Here is a 12,979-nt window from a genome sequence, read left to right as displayed (position 1 = left end):
ATTGGCTAGTTGGCCGAAGGGCGGTTGAATCGGATTTGGGGGGAATTTTTGGGTGTGGGCGGGGGGAGGATCTTCGCGCGGTGGGCGGGGGGAGTTTGGCGCATGGTTGGTTTCTCCAAGTGCAGTCCCACATGTCAGTAAAGAGGCAAGCCAAAGCGCGTTCCGTTTGCGTGAGCCGTGTGCATGACCGAACATGTGTGGGGTGCAATGTGACCGCAACAGGAGTGTTGTGAGTGTACCGCATTTTTTCTTTTAAACTAGGTGCTTTGCCCCCTCAAAAAAAATTTGTTGCTTCACGCGATCCATCGATACTACTACTAGTAATTCAGTAATCCCGACTAAAACGGTGCGGCCGGGTCTTTTCCCGCGTGATATGCCAGGAGGTTGGCTTAGTTTGGTTTTTTAGGACGAGTAATGCTACACCTACGTAATGCCAGTTACGTAATTAACGTAATGTGAAACGTGTGAGCTCTTGATTGTAGATTGGGGGGAGGGAGGGGCCCACCACCATGAAAATCAGGGGAGGAGAGAGAGAGGCAATTTACGTTAACCCTTTCGTAGGTTCCTGTAGATGTAGAAAGATGTGTCCGATCCTGCAATATAGGCCGTCCGATCTATATCTAATGGATCGGAAGGAAACTATGACAATTTACCCGCACTCCTCTCCACATTTGCAGATAAGGCTTTCCCTTGTTCATCCTTTTCTCCCACAAGATATTGATCTTTCATGCAACGCACGGGTATCTTGCTAGTACTCCTACTATATGTATACTATTGTGAAAGTTCATATACACCAGCCGAGATTAATGCAAACACGGCAGATTTTCATTACATTTGAACTTATTTAGGACAAAAAAATAAAAGAAACCCGACCCTAAACCTATTCTATGGCGGTGACCGACGTCCTCCATCTGTGATCTCCATGTACGGGGGCGGTGTTCAAGACCCGTGAAGTGAAGGTGCGGTCTCCGGCGAGGAAAAGTAGAACACGGGAGACGGACCGGCCAGTTGGCACACCGTGCCCTGCCGCCTCCTATGCCCTACTCATCCTCGGAGGAGTCCCCGACCTCGGCGGTGCCGGACGTTGGACGGTGGCAAGTAGGACGCGTGGCTGATGGTGCTCCCGTCGCCGCCCGCCAGTGTGGCCACCGCTTGTGCGGCGACTTGAGCGAGGGCGGCGACCTCGAGCTCCATCCCCGAATACAAGCTCTCCCGCAGAGCATTCGCGCTTGCAGTCATGGCGGATGTGGTTCCAGGTAGGAGGACGATGCGCTAAGGTGTGGAGGTTAGCTGGGCGTTGCCGCTTTAAGTAGCGCATTCCGGTGAGGCCAAGCGTCCGGGTGCGGCATTAAGTCGCCGGAGTTGGTTCCGCGGGCACCGAGCCTCTTAATGACGACATACGAATGGATGGCATGAATGCAGGCAGCTGGCGCCGGCTGGGAACCCACCGCGCGACGGCACGAGGGACGAGGGTTTTGGTGTGTCAGGGTAGTCAGCTGCGGTCGTGGCAATGTTGGAGATGCCCTTTGCTCACATGCGATCCCCGCATGTCATTGAAAAAGCAAGACGACCCGGCATGGTCTTAGGTCTAGAGGATGCAGTTGGCCACGCTACACCACTCCGCGGACGCTTCGCGGCACCCCGTGCATCCTTGACGAGCCAGGTGTTGGGGTGTGTTTGGATTGTGGCCAAAGTGCACCTTGCCAAAATTTTGGTCATGACCAGAAGATTGGTCTTTGTTTGGATGGTTGCCATTTTTTTGGCATGCCAATGAACTCTAGCCAACTCTAGTTCATTTTTCTTGCCAATGTTGGCCAAATCATGGGCAACCAATACCTCAACCAAAATTTTGGTCATGACCCAAATATTGGTCTTTGTTTGGATGGTTGCCATTTCTTTGGCATGCCAATGAACTCTAGCCAACTCAAGTTCATTTTTCTTGCCAATGTCAGCCAAATCATGGGCAACCAGTACCTCAACCAAAATTTTGGCTACCCAATGCTTTGATGGGGCAACCTTGGGAACAAACCAAACATACCGTTGGCCGTGTCACAGCACTAACGCCACCCTCGGCAAATTGAAACCGACCGTGTCTAGCGACGATATGAGTATGTTGCTCACCACGGTCGCCGTGTCTAGGGGCAGTGCTGGAGCTGCGCCCCGTTGTTGGCCCCAATGACCCACATGAACGGTTGTCGGTGGCGAGGAGGTCGTGGTCCAGCTCCTCCATTGGACTAGTCTACACTACATCGTCCCGACGGGTGTGCCCCACATGTATGTTTCCCTGTTTTCCCGGCCATATTCGAGTGTTAATGCTCCGCGTTGCGCATTAGGCCTTTCACTATGTAGGCCAAGCGAGACAACTTATTGTTTATTTGAGTTGTTCAAGTATAATCATGTGGCGTTTGCTTATTTCTCATTCCTCTCCAACCCTCTTCTCCATCGATCATGTCGCCCTCCAGTCGAGTCCATCCTCCCGCATGCCTCATTTGAACATTCCGCCGAGTATCATTCGCATGTACCCACCCTAGTCCTCTTTCAATAGATCTCCAGACCCCAAGATGAAATCGAGAGGGAACGAGTGGGGGCACGTGATACCTAAGGCGGATTCAAAATTTTGAACCGGTGATCATAGCATCCGCAAATCATATATAATGGGTATTCAATGTTCGTTTCGTTTTTGAACGTACAATATACTCCCTCCTATCCTTTCTAGTTTACATATAAGTTTTATGTATAGTCAAAGTATATCTACTTTGATTAAAAAGGTATCAACATTAAACATCGCCCAATCAATATTGTTAGATATTTGTAGCATCTTTCATATGGTGTCTACCTTCCATTGCATTGCTTCTAATTTGGTGAAATGTCTTCTTCTTAGTTTACACACCATAGTTCTGGTTATCTCTTCCGTCCTGTTTTTCATACATATTACATCCTCCTATCATGTGGTTGTCTAACAACAAAGTTTAGTTCGTGTGCATCACGCATCAATTTGTTCTGAAGAACTAAATTGTTATTCGCTTTTCTTGTCGGCTTGACTTAACATGGCACAGAGAAAGAGGAAGAAACATAGAATGGCAGGGAATGAGAAGCGGATGAATCCTACAAATTCTGCTGGTACTGATGGTGCAATAGAAGGTCAAAGTCCAGCAGAAAATTCTACAAACACGGCATCCCATGCTACACGAGTTGCAAAAAAAGACAAATAGAAACAAATAGCTGCCACCAAACAAGTAGAGACAGCCCTAGTTCTTGCAACACCTACCATAGTACTACCAGTTGCACGATGTACTCGTGTGTCAACTGAGCTAGCAGCACGTTCCCAAGCTCCCTTGCCACCTGACACTACTTCCCAAGCACTCTTGACACAAGACGAGTTGGCAATATCAGATGAACCTTGTGAGCTTCAACAGCAAGAAGGTAGTTGATGGAGTCAAGTTACAGTTGCATGCTTCTTTATATGTAGTCTCACAGTTTGATGTACACTAACACTTCCTATGTTTGTTGTTGGACTAGCACCTAGGCGCAAGAGGAAACAAACATCAGGGATAATGCTCGATAGGTTAACTAAATCTAGAGGAGGAAGAATGGAGATCCGTTTTGAGGCAGGTTTAAAAAGGCCACGTGATGCTACAGAGTCACCAAGTTAGTATCAGAGGCAACAGTTGCTGTTAGGTGTCATGTACATATCATCCCAACATGGATTCAGTACAGGAATGACAATGACAGGAATGACAATGACAATGACAAAGACTAAACGTGTTGCTGCTTTGAGCCGTTTCATAAGCCGGTTAGGAGAAAAGGCAATGCCTCTGTATCAGATGATGAAGAAAATAGATGTTTTTGTTTGGAGCGATGCTGCGAACGCTGCATTTGAGGATCTGAAGGCACAGTTGGCTGAGCCGCCGGTCCTGGCTGCTCCAATTGAGAAAGAGCCGCTATTGTTATACGTGGCTGCCAACTCACGTGCTGTTAGTGTGGCTATTGTGGTAGAGCGCTGTCACAGCCCTAGAATTTGATTGCAATTAGTTTCATAAGCATCCTACATCATGTCTAAATTTCTGAAACTTGAATTGAGGAAAGTGGAAGCCTCAAAAACTTAAATTAAAAAAGGGGCAAGAACCCTTAAGCTTGCATTCAGTGAAACCAAAATGGCCTTCATTAATGTTTGATAATTTTGGCAAGGGTTTGTATCCAAACCAAAAATATTGAACATTTTTAAGGAATTATTTTGGCACTGAATTTAAATTATTATTGTATTTGAATTTGGAATTATATTCATAATATATGGGATATATTTTCAATTAACTTTGAAATGTTTTATGTGCTGTTGGAAAAGTCCATCTAGCAACATAAAAATATTCAAATGGTTTTGTCACTGTTTTGAAATTCTTTTGAATTTGAATCAGTGGCAAAATGATTAAATAAAAAGAAAAGAAAACAGACTTATAACACAGAGTAGAAACTCACCTGACTTACCTGCAGCCCACCTAGCCGGCCGTTACTATGCAGCCCAGCAGCCCACCTCCCCTACCAGTTGTCGTCCTCCTCTCGCCAGAAGGCAGAGGGGAAGCAACGCACGGCGCGACTGCGCCACGCCGACAGCAGCTTGCCTGCCTGCCCCTCCCCGACGCGTCTGGATGAGCGCCACGCGACCCTCCCCGGCTCTCTCTCACACTCTCTTGTCCCCATCCCTTCCCCTGGATTTCCCTCTCTCTCATGCCCGAGCGCGTCCATCGTCGCCGCACGCCATAGCCACGGCCACCGGCCACCCCACGCCTCGCCAACGCACTAGGAAGCTCTGCTACTTCGTCCTCGTCCCTCCTTGCTGAGCCACGCGACGAGGAGAGCCCCCAAGTGACGCCCGCAACATCATCTCCAACCACTGGCGGCCGAGATCGCAGCCTCCGTCTCGTCGCCCCTAGGCCTTCCCCGAGCACGCTGACCTTCCCTACGTCTCCGCTGTGAGCTCACGTACCGAATCCCCCTCTCCCCTTGCTCGATTGCGCCGCGTAGGCATCGTCCCCATCGAGCCCGAGAGCCCTCCGCCTCCGGCCATGGCACCGCCGTGGTCTGAGCCGCCGTAACCCGCATCCTCGCGCGTCACCATGCTCATCAGCTCCGCAGGAAGCCAAAGCCACCGCCAGTTCCTTTCCCAATGCACCGCAACCGCGTCCCCGCACCCGACCGAACTCCGGCCGCCGCTCCGCCCGTCGCCGCTGCCGCTACCCTACACCCCGGCAACTCCCGCTGCCTCCTTTAGATGCGCGTGTGCGCCAGCAACCCATAGCCGCAAACCGCGCTCGAAACCGTCGACCGTAGCTCAAACCCGACGCCCTCCGCCGCGCGAAATGGTCGCCGCCGGCCAAACTCCGGTGAGCCGACGTGGCACTATCATTAGTGCTAATCCCTGCCATCTGGGCGCCCCACAGCCACTGACAGTAGGCCCCGCGGTGAGTCAAACTCCAGTCAACGTGGGATTAGATCCGGTTAACCCCTGTGTTAGTGACATGTGGACCCCACATGCCAGGTTTGACCCCGGTCAGCTCTGTTGACCTGCTGACGTCGGCATGATGTCATCCTGGCGCAATATTGATTTTCTAGTTTTAAAATAATCCAGGAAATTTCAGAAAATAGCCAAAACTTCTAAAATTCATAGTAATTCAACCGTAACTCCAATTAAACAAATTATATATGAAAAATGATCAGAAAAATCCAAAGAATCTGAATATGGCATTTTCATGCATGTTTGAACAAGTTAACCTCACCGAATAGGACAAATGATGATTAGGGCAATTTATGAAATAACATTTGGAGTTGGAATTTGATCTTCTTTGAGCTCCACTTCAATTAACTTTGCTAGATATTGCATTAGGCGAATTCAGTACCTTAACATGACATGTCATTCATGTGAATGTGCATTGCATTGATTGTGTTCCTTCTTTGCTAGTCGGTGGTTGTTCCCCCTCAGTAGACGTATGTTCCGATGATGAGTTTGATGACACCGATGAAGAGCTACTATCTTCAGAAGTGCCAGGCAAGCAAAACCCCCTTGTTCATCCTGATATAATCCCATTCTCTCGCTCCTGGTCTCTTTTACTGCATTAGGACAACAACGTTTCAACTGTTACATGTTACGGTAGCTGAACCCCTTTCCTCTGCATGACCTGTCATTGCCACAGTAAATAGATGAAACCCACTAGCATGAGTAGGAGTTGTTTGAGCCCTGATGTGCCTACTCATTCATGCTTGTTGTCATGCCTGCTACTGCTTAGAGTTGAGTCCGGTCTGATTCATCGGGAATGAATTGGAACGTGGTGAACATGTCCTACCGTTGAGAGCTAAGTGTGTGAACACGATTTGGTAAAGGTAGCAGTGAGAGGCCATGTAGGAGTACATGGTGGGTTGTGTCATTGCAGCCGTTCTCAGGAACTGAGTTCTGTGTTTGTGATCCATGAACAGTTACTACCACACATTGGGTTCCGGTAACTCGGCCCCTCTCGGCTTATTAATCAACTTGATCTCTGTCCAGGAGTTGCAACTAGTTTCTGGTGTTTGTAGGTAGTGTTAGTAGTCTACCAAGTGGCACCCGATACAGGTGGGCTTGGGACAGACTAGGCACAGTGGTACGGTGTACCAAGTGGCACCTGGATGGTGGGCTTGGGAACCCAGCACACATTGTTTGGGGCCGTGAGCGACACCCCGGCCGGATCTCCTTGCGGATGTAACTCGAATAGGCGATAAACCTGGACTAGAGACTTGTTGGTTAGTCAGGTCGTGGATGACTCCCTCACCCGGCTTCCGCTTGAAGGTTGTCGAGGTACATGACATGTACAGGGCGATAAGTGGCGGGAGCGTGTGTGAAGAAGTACACCCCTGCAGGGTTATCATTATCTATTCGAATAGCCGGATTCCTCGGATATGGAAACTTGGACCCCTTGCATAGTTCATAGACAAGCGAAAGTGGATACTCTAAAATGCGCAAGATAAGTGTGAGTGCTATGGATGGCGTTCTCGCAGGGAGACGGGAGCGGATCCATAGTGGACTCGTGTGCGCCACCTCAAAGAGTTACTTGCAGTCGTAGTTCAGGATAGCCACCGGGTCAAAGATGGCCTGCTGCAGTTAAATTCCACCACCCGCTTTGTTGATACCGATGCATATGTAGTTAGTTCTGATGTAAGTCTTGCTGGGTATATTTGTACTCACGTTTGCTTATTTTATGTTTTGCAGAGAGACTTCAGTCCCGCTAGTAGTTCCACTTGGACTTCGACGTTTAGCTTGTTACCTCAGCTACGATCTTGTACCTTGGGAGGGTCTTGTAGACAGTCAGGCTTCTCAGCCCTTTTCATTTGTAGATGTCTGTACTCAGACATGTTAAGCTTCCGCATGTGCTTTGACTTGTATGCTCTGAATGTTGGGTCATGAGACCCATGTTTGTAATATCTCGCTCTTCGGAGCCTAATGAATAAATACTTGAGTCGTCGAGTTATGTTGTGATGCCATGTTGTATTTACACATATCGAGCATATTGTGTGTATGATTGAAATGCTTGGTATGTGTGGGATCCGACAACCTAGTTGTTTATCCTCGGTAGCCTCTCTTATGGGGAAATGTAGTCTTGTGCTTCCATGAGACATACTAGTCCGCTACAGCCCGGTTCACCGGAGTCCTGCTAGCCTAGCACTACTGCTCAGGACACTTGACTGGACGGCATGTGTTTCACTTCGTTCTTGTGTCTGTCCCTTCGGGGAAATGTCATGCGGTGACATCCGGAGTCCTGCCTAGCCTGCTACAGCCCGGGTTCCCGGAGTCCTGTTAGCCCAGTGCTACAGCCCGGATTCACACGCTGCTGACCGACATGCTCGATGTGATACATGTATGCCTGTCCCCATAGGTTGGTGCCTCTTTGGGTTCACGACTAGCCATGTCGGCCCGGTTTCTCTGTCATATGGATGCTAGCGACACTATCATATACGTGAGCCAAAAGACGCAAACGGTCTTGGGCCATAGTAAGGCGACACCCGTGGGAATACCGTGTGTGAGGCCACAAAGCGATATGAGGTGTTACATGCTAGATCGATGTGACTTGGAATCGGAGTCCTGACAAGCGCAAGGAGGATGGCAAAGAGCATCCGGTTCAATGGCCAGTTTATTATGTCAGTGAAGTGCTAATTGAGTCTAAGCAACGATATCCACATTGGCAGAAGCTTGTTTATGGGGTGTTCATGGCAAGCCGGAAGCTTAAGCATTACTTTCAGGGACATCCAATCACTGTGGTTAGCTCTGTTCCTTTGGGAGACATTATTCAAAACAGAGAAGCCACTGGGCGAGTCGCCAAGTGGGCGATTGAGCTTGGGTCTCATGGGTTGATGTATGTTCCACATACTACAATTAAGTCTCAAGCCCTGGTTGACTTCATCAATGACTGGACAGAGATGCAGATGCCAGAAGAGAAGCCAGACAACACATATTGGACTATTCATTTTGATGGCTCCAGGCAGTTGGAAGGCTCGGGGGCTGGAGTCGTGCTAACTTCCCCACGAGGTGACATATTTTGTTATGTGTTATGGTTGATGTTTCCTTGCACTAACAACACAGCAGAGTATGAAGCCTTGCTCCATGGTCTTCGAGTGGCAAAAGAGATGAGCTTGAGCCAGGTCAGATGTCTTGGCGACTCGGATCTAGTGGCTCAACAGGTATCTGGCGAGTGGGATTCCAAGGACCCTCTCATGGCGGCTTATCGCCGAGAGGTTGATGTCGTTGCAGGACATTTTAAAGGTTATCAGGTGGAGCGCATTGACCATCGAAAGAATGAAGCAGTTAATGCTTTAAGCCGGCTGGGGTCTCAACGTAAGCCGGTGCCACCTAACAACTTTTTGGATGTTTTGCATAACCCTTCTGTCAAGCTGCCCACAGAAGAAGATTTAGCTATTCCTGACCCGGAGGCGCAGTTGGTAGCAGCTCTTCATGTCATCCCAGATTGGACGGTGCCGTTCTTGGCTTACATGACCCGGGGAGAGTTGCCAGCGGATGAGACCCTGGATCGACAGATAACCCGGCCATCTAAGTCCATGATGATTTCAGATGGAGAGTTATATCATCGCAGTGTTTCCGGAGCATTTCAGCGGTGTGTTCCCCCGAAGAAGGTCAAGAAATCCTTCGTGAGATCCATGAAGGCTATTGTGGTCATCACGCCGGGTCAAAATCTTTAGTGGCCAAGGCGTTTCATCACGGCTTTTACTGGTTGACGGCTCATGCTAATGAAGAAGATCTAGTCAGTAGATGTGATGGATGTCAGAAATTTGCACGACGAGCGCATGTGCCGGCTCAAGAGCTCCAGATGATTCCAATCACTTGGCCGTTTGCGGTTTGGGTACTTGACATGGTAGGACCTTTCAAAAGGTCTAAGGATAAAAAGACACATCTCCTAGTGGCAGTTGATAAATTCACCAAGTGGGTTGAGGCAGAGCCTGTGAGTAAATGTGATGCAGCCACGGTGGTTCAGTTCATGAAAAAAGTGATTTTCCGTTTCAGTTTTCCACACAGTATTATCGCTGACAATGGCACTAATCTGTCCCAAGGAGCTATGGAAGAATTTTGTCAACGAGAACACATCCGGCTCGATATTTCTTCTGTAGCTTGCCCTCAATCCAATGGTCAAGCTGAGAGAGCCAATCAGGAAATTTTGAAAGAGCTCAAACCCCGGCTTATGGTTCCTTTACAACGAACGCCGAGTTGTTGGGTAGAGGAATTACCTTCGGTGTTATGGAGTATTAATACTACACCCAATAGGTCTATAGGTTACACACCTTTCTTCATGGTTTATGGAGCGGAAGCAGTGTTGCCTAGTGACATCCGTCATGACTCGCCCCGTGTGGCGGCTTATATTGAGGCTAACAATGAAAAAAGCCAGATAGGATGCACTTGACTTGTTGGATGAAGAAAGAGACTTAGCAGCGGCCCGGTTAACAATTTATCAAGAGGACCTGTGTCGTTATTACAGCCGCCGAGTTAAATCCAGGACTTTTCGGGAAGGCGACTTGGTGCTCCGGCTCATCCAGGATCTCTAAGATGCACACAAGTTATCCCCACCTTGGGAAGGACCCTTTGTGGTCAGTAAAAATTTAAACAACGGGTCATATTACCTCATTGACATTCGAGAGCATGCAGACTCATGTAAGTCAGAAGAGGAGACCCGCCGGCCATGGAACATTGCTCAACTTTGGCCATATTACACCTGAGCCACCAGCTCTCACCATGTACATACGTTCACGGTGTATATACTATGATAAGCAATAAAGTAAGACGGTCGGTCTCTTTTTTTCAAAGACTATGCATCTTTATTATTTCTTATTTACAAATGAATATTAAGGAGCTGATCATATTTGAATCAAGTTTAACCTTTTTGGTCCAGCTTATGATCGTATCCGAACCTAGCTACAAATCTCATGGTCACTTGGGGGCTTCCTGTTTAAACATAGGTCGTATTGGAACCAAAGAGAACATAGCTATCGTAACCCTCTTGATTGGCTCAAGGCAAAAACTCACTGGGTGCTTCTTGATCGTATCTGAATCATAGCTTAACCCCTTTGAGTCCGACTTGGATCGTATTCAAATCAGGGTCGTTAAAAACCTCTCAAGGTCATTTGGGGGTTTCCTGTTCAAACATAGGTCGTATTCGAACCAAAGAGAACATAGTTGTCGGTACCCTCTTGATCGGCGCAATGCCAAAGCCACTGGGGCTATATGGTCGTATTCGAACCTTAGCTTAATCCCTCTGGTCCGGTTTACTGGTCGTATTCGAATTAGAAACCCCTAACCTTTTGAATACAAGATGAAAATTATGCTTGTTATCTGTCGCTTGCCTTTTAGTTTGTTGTTGTTTCAATATTACAAATAAATTATCCTGGTCTTCTTCACCGGCTCAATTGTTGGACAACACAGCCGCCCGGGTCATTCAAGCCGGCGGCTGAAGGATCAAAAGGTATGAGCTACTATGGTATAATGATCATTGAGTATTCAAGAAACATTAACTTTTCATAAATATTGAGTTATCAAATTCAATCACCCGGATTATTTAAACCGGCGATCTAAGGATCAAAAGGGATAAGTTATGATCATTACTTCTACACGCTTACCTGCTGCGTTAACTAAAAGAGTTTGTATTAGCCCATATCCTTTATTTATATTTGTCTCTGCTCTTATCGAGGTAAGTATATTGGCTCTACATTAGGTGTTTAAACCCGTTTGGTTCTAAACCATCATGGTAGTCTTTTCTTTGTATTTACAGGAACAGAGTTCAAACATTGCAGAGACAAGCATTAAACGATGCATAAGCAAGCATTAAACATTGGCCTCTGGAAACACAGATTCACATATAAGTATTTTATGCACGATGGCATAAGCAAACATGCGGTGTTTTAACAACTAAGTTATTACAAGGCTTTATAAGCCCATGAAGATGATCATTGTCCCTCCCTCGCCGGTTCACCATCTTGATTAAGCTGGAAAAGTTGGGTTTTAACCAATAAAAGCCGTTCACGGCGACAAATTTGGCTTCATCGTCAATCAGGCCGACCGGGTCAACCTCCGGGGAAAATGTATCTTCTCTCACTGGTGGGATCAAGTCTATTACCTTATATGAGGGAGGGGCCATCTTCTTATTCTCACTATCAAAACCCAGCTAGTACTTGTCCACATTGGTGTCATCTCCAAGACTAGTCGCCTGAGGCCGGACTTCGCGGACGCAGGCTGTGAAGTCATCCTGATCAAAAGGAGACCCGTCCTCCTTCACGGTAGGAAAGCCCCTTGCTACATCCGCCAGGTCTAGGTCTGGCTCCCAAGCCTTGGAGCGGCTTAGGGCAGTCAAAGCTCCGGCTCGCGCACAGGAGCATTTTACTTGTTGGAACCTGGCAGGAAGGATGGACAACTTCTTCAGGACGTCGCTGAGCCGGTTGGGTCCTTGATTAGCAGGAGAGATGGCAGCGAGAGCCCGTTGTGCACCGATATACAATTGTTCAACCAAAGTGCATACTGCCTTCAGCTTAATCAACGGGTCTTAGCTCAGATTCTTACTTCGCGGACCTGCATAAATTTTTTACAGAGTCAGTTGGCGGATTATACTCCTGTTTGGCAAAAAATATATGAAAGGTCAAATCAGGCAGCTTACCAAAGATAGCAGCGACCATCTGAGACACCCGGCCCTTTAAACCGTTCAGTTCTGTTGAAATTTCTTTCAGAGCTGTTTTGGCTATCTCAGCTCGTTGGGTCAGAAGATTTTTCTCATTTACCCAAGTCTTCTCCTTGGCAGCAAAGCTGGTCTTCAAATTTTCCGTTGTAGAAAGGCTTATTTGCAGTTTGGAGGTGGAAGATTTGATTTCTGACTCCTGACTCGCTAGCCGGGTCTTTGCGTCAGTAAATTGAGAGTTCAATTTAGATAAGGCATTCTGTGAAACGTTTAGATGAGTCAAGACTTGGTTTCAAATTCAAATCCAAATTCAAGATTCAAGTCTCAAGTACTTTACGAATAAACCACTTGACACTTGGGGGCTAATGTATGCCAAATCAATTTTTTACGACTCTACAAACATATTTAAAGTCCCCAAGTCCCTTACAAAGTAACAACACTTGGCACTTGGGGGCTAATGTATGCAGTTCAGCGAGTTTATCAAGGTTAAGCCGAGTGTTAAGTACTTTGAAGACGATTTTAAATTCTAAAGTACCAGTTCATTAATGATCAATATGAACCGGTCCTTGGGGACTATAGGTGAAGTTTTGTTCTATCAATGTCAGGCAAAGATTCAGAGGTAAAAGTCTCGGCCTATGTTTTAAGTCTACAGGTTATCCCATTTCTCTCGTAATTTGAAGACTTGGGGGCTGAAGGAATACTAGTAAAACGGAAACAACATACCTCATACTTCATCTGAAGCTGCTTAACCATCTCGATCTCAGACTCGCGACTGGAGTGTACATGAC

Source organism: Triticum dicoccoides, chromosome 7A, assembly GCF_002162155.2.
Source record: "Triticum dicoccoides isolate Atlit2015 ecotype Zavitan chromosome 7A, WEW_v2.0, whole genome shotgun sequence".
Taxonomy (NCBI): Eukaryota; Viridiplantae; Streptophyta; class Magnoliopsida; order Poales; family Poaceae; genus Triticum; species Triticum dicoccoides.
Note: the sequence above shows the minus strand (reverse complement) of the source record.